We start from the raw sequence: 3,834 nt of genomic DNA, 5'->3' as shown, positions 1-3,834 counted from the left end.
CCTTCATCAATGTGTTTTGTCACATCCTCAAAGAATTCAGTAAGGCTTGTGAGGCATGACCTGCCCCTCACAAAGCCATGCTGATTATCTCTAATCAAGCTATGCTTTTCCAAGTCATGTGTGTGTCACTTGGCAGAGGATAGAACGTGAGGTGAGCTGATTCACCAATTGGTAACCTTCCTGAAGATGGACATCAGGCCCTGTACTAACTCTGACAGAGGCAATTAGTGCCATCAGCAATTAACGCAGGGTGGATTTCTCTTATTCTATAAAGCATTATTGAATGAAAAGGTTTTTAACAACAGTAGTCTCATGATCACAGATTTTTAATTCAGTACTTCATTGAATTCAAACCTCAGCACATACTGTTGTGGGATTTGAACCTATGCTGACAGGACATTAACTTGGAGCTCTCGGTTACTAATTGGCGACAATACCACCACTCGAGCAGCTCCCTACAACAGTCAGCCAAATATTTCAGTTTGCACAATTCATTCTCCTATATAGGTTCCATATCCTCTTCTTTCTCTGATACTCTATTGTTAAGGCCCAGGATATTGTTTGCTCACCTGTCCTGGTTTAAGGACTGAAACCACCTTTAATGTTGGTGACATTATACAGCCAAGGCCCTCTGCCCTGCATCCCCGTACTGAATTGTATCTTTTTTTAATTGTCTTTCTGGTTTCATCTTCCAAAATTAATCCCATTACACTTCTTGACACTAATCTGCCACCAACCAATTTACCCCTTTTTCATTCACTCGCAACTGAAGAGGAAAGTGCAGGGCAAGGCGGGGGAAATTAACAGTGGATATGTATCTAACCCCATGCTATCCCTGTCTGGGTGTGTTTGATGGGGACAGTGTAGTGGGAGCTTTACTCTGTATCTAACCCCATGTTCTAGGAGTACTGTGATGACAGTGTCAAGGAAGCTTTACTCTCAGTTTAAAGAGTACAAGGTGCTTTACTCTGTATGTAACCCCATGCTGTCCCTGTCCTGGGAATGTTTGATGGGGGCAGTGGAGAGGGAGCTTTACTCTGTATCTAACCCTTTACTGTTCCTGTCCTGGGAGTGTTTGATGGGGACAGTGTAGAGGGAGCTTTACTCTGTATCTAACCCCGTGAGATCTTTACTCTGTATTTTACTGTACCAGTCTCAGGAGTGTTTGATGGGTACAGTTTAGAGGTAGCAATTCAGTTTAAAACAGTAGAGGTAGCTTTACTCTGTATCTAACCTTGTGCTGTACCTGTCCTTTGAGTGTTTAATGTGGACAGTGTAGAGATAGCTTTATGGTGTAACGAACCCCATGCTGTATTTGAGACAGAATACTAAAGAAAGAAATCGCTTGATTCCATAGCACCTGGTGACCTCCAATTTCATAATCATGAATTCATCTCAAGTATTGGGATGCAGTGGGAGGAACAGTCTCCCAGGCTCCAGGGATTTGGACGGGGGCCTGTATAAATTAGCAGTGGAGACTGAAACCTTGGCCTCTCCTCACCACAGTGATCAATCCAGAGTCGAACTGCTGCAAGAGACAAACTGATTGGAAAGCTCAGGCATCAGCTCTCCACATGAGGGCTGTGTTGGATTAATTTATGACTCAGAGATTCAGAAACACTGTGGATATGATGGCCCACAATCCAGGGACTTTTAGAGTTTGGGTGCTTGTTTCCAAAGTCCTGGATTTGCAGAAGTGTCGATTCAGTGTAGAGAAGCTCCACTATGCTGATCCATGGACAAATGTAAGGAGCCAGGGATGGGTTGAGAGTGATAGCAGGAAAGGATTGGTAATGAGTGTGGTGTCATTACCAGAACAGTAACTATTACATAGTGTGATGATGCTGACTGTTAGCAGATTGTTCCCTGAACGGCTCTGTCTGTCTGTGAGAATTCCAAGAAGGGATTCAGGTATCTTGTCCATAATTCTTATTTTTTTATTGGCTAGAGGTACAGATTTTATGTCATGCAAAACATCAAGGCAACTGGGGTAATGTACCCAGTAGGTAGAGGCAGCCATAGAGGACATGTTGAGTAGAGAATGTTCACAGAAGGAAGGGGCTGTGTTCAACAATTCGCCCGAGGGAGTTACTGTAAAATGCTTTTGGATAGGTTGTCAACCAGGAATGGGGGTTTGGCCAGGCTGTTGCAGATGGGTCTTAATCTGCTTAACTGTTCCTCATCGTATTCAGGATTTTGGCCACAGTTTGAACAGTTTCTGTCCTAGGTCCCATCGGGGATGAACTCAATGAACTCTGGAGTGGTGGAGATAACACATGGCTCTCTCAATCGCAGCCGCTGGGCTGCAGCACCTCTGCCAATTGGTCTGTCACTGTTCGAGCTGTGAAGCTTTACCCTCCTATCTTCTGTCTGTCCCAGGCTCCTCAATTCCTTGTCATTCCCGGGAATTTTCTGCAAAATTCTCCTCGTCTTGTACCTGACGGGGATGAACTTCTTCCCAAAGTTGCCACTTCGAAACACCAAAGGTCTCAGGGCTTCTCTCACAAATGGTCTGTGTGTCTCCAGCTCCAGATCCACGTCGAGCAGTTGGAAGACTGGCCTGAGCTGTTTCCTGGGGAATTGGCTCGGCTTCAACCTTTGAATGGAAGTAACATTCCCAAACTCATCAAAGGTCACGCTGTTGTTTAACGGTAGTCGACTGTGCTGGATTTTGAGAACATTCTGGAAATAGGATGTCATTCTGTAAATCTCACAGGGAGGGGGAGGGAGCTCTTCAATACAGGGTGGAGAGTCGAATTGTTGGAACAAATCCTTTTCTGTCTCAGCCAAAGACTTGGTAATGTCCTTCAGCTTGGCTGAACTGAGAGCTCCCCGATGGGGCTTATATCTGTGTCTTTTCTTCAGGACTTTGGGCTGTGTTTGTGGTTCATCTGGTATTGCCAATTCCTCGGGTTTCTCAGCTTCAATAACTTCATCAGGTTTCTGATGGGAAAACACAAGAACAAAATGGTTACCAGAAATGACAGGTTACTCACTTTTTTTAAATAATACTCAACTACACAATCCAAATTGTAGTCAAATATGTCACCATGCTTTAGGAATGATATGAAGACACGGTGTCTCAGGAGACCCGGGTTCAAGTCCTACCTTCACCAGAGATGTGTAATAATATCCTCCTGAACACATCGATTAGAAAACTGGTTCATAATAAATAAAAGGATATGAAAGCTTTGGAAAGAATGGGGCGGGTGCAGTTCACAGTAGTGTAGACAAACAGACACACCAAGTTATAGGAGAAAGCGAGGTCTGCAGATGCTGGAGATATCAGATTTGAGAGTGTGTTGCTGGAAAAGCACAGCAGGTCAGGCAGCGTCTGAAGAGCAGGAAAATCGACATTTCGGGTGGGAGCTCTTCATCAGGAATTCCTGCCTGACCTGCTGTGCTTTTCTAGCAACACACTCTCGACACCAGGTTATAATCCAACAGGTTTATTTGGAAGCACTAGCTTTCGGAGCGCTGCTCCTTCGTTATGCAGATGCTACCTGGTGAAGGAGCAGCGCTCCGAAAGCTAGTGCTTCCAAATAAACCCGTTGGACTATAACCTGGTGTTGTGTGAATTTTAACTTTGTCCACCCAGTGGACCCCTCCGCATCATAGACAAATAGGATAGACCGAACGGATGTAATTAGAGTGAACTAGAGGCCATATGTGAGGAGGAAGAGATTTTGAGGTAATCTAAGAAAGAATATTTTTCACCCAGAGGCTGGTAGAAATATGGAACTCGCTGCCTGACAGTGTGGTGGAGGCGGCTACACTCACAACATTTAAGAACCATCTGGATGAGCACTTAGAATGTCAGGGTCCATAGTAGGC

At 44.7% G+C, this 3,834-nt stretch overlaps 1 pseudogene; it reads right to left on the bottom strand.

Annotated features, from left to right (window-relative positions):
• Window positions 1–2,048: 2,048 nt before the first annotated feature.
• LOC148152289 (uncharacterized) lies at window positions 2,049–2,967 on the bottom strand (annotated as a pseudogene).
• Window positions 2,968–3,834: the final 867 nt, after the last annotated feature.

Source organism: Chiloscyllium plagiosum, unplaced genomic scaffold (assembly GCF_037043375.1).
Source record: "Chiloscyllium plagiosum isolate Xiang-an unplaced genomic scaffold, Cpla_swu_hap1 HiC_scaffold_1, whole genome shotgun sequence".
Taxonomy (NCBI): domain Eukaryota; kingdom Metazoa; phylum Chordata; class Chondrichthyes; order Orectolobiformes; family Hemiscylliidae; genus Chiloscyllium; species Chiloscyllium plagiosum.
This window is presented reverse-complemented; position numbering and strand designations above follow the sequence as displayed.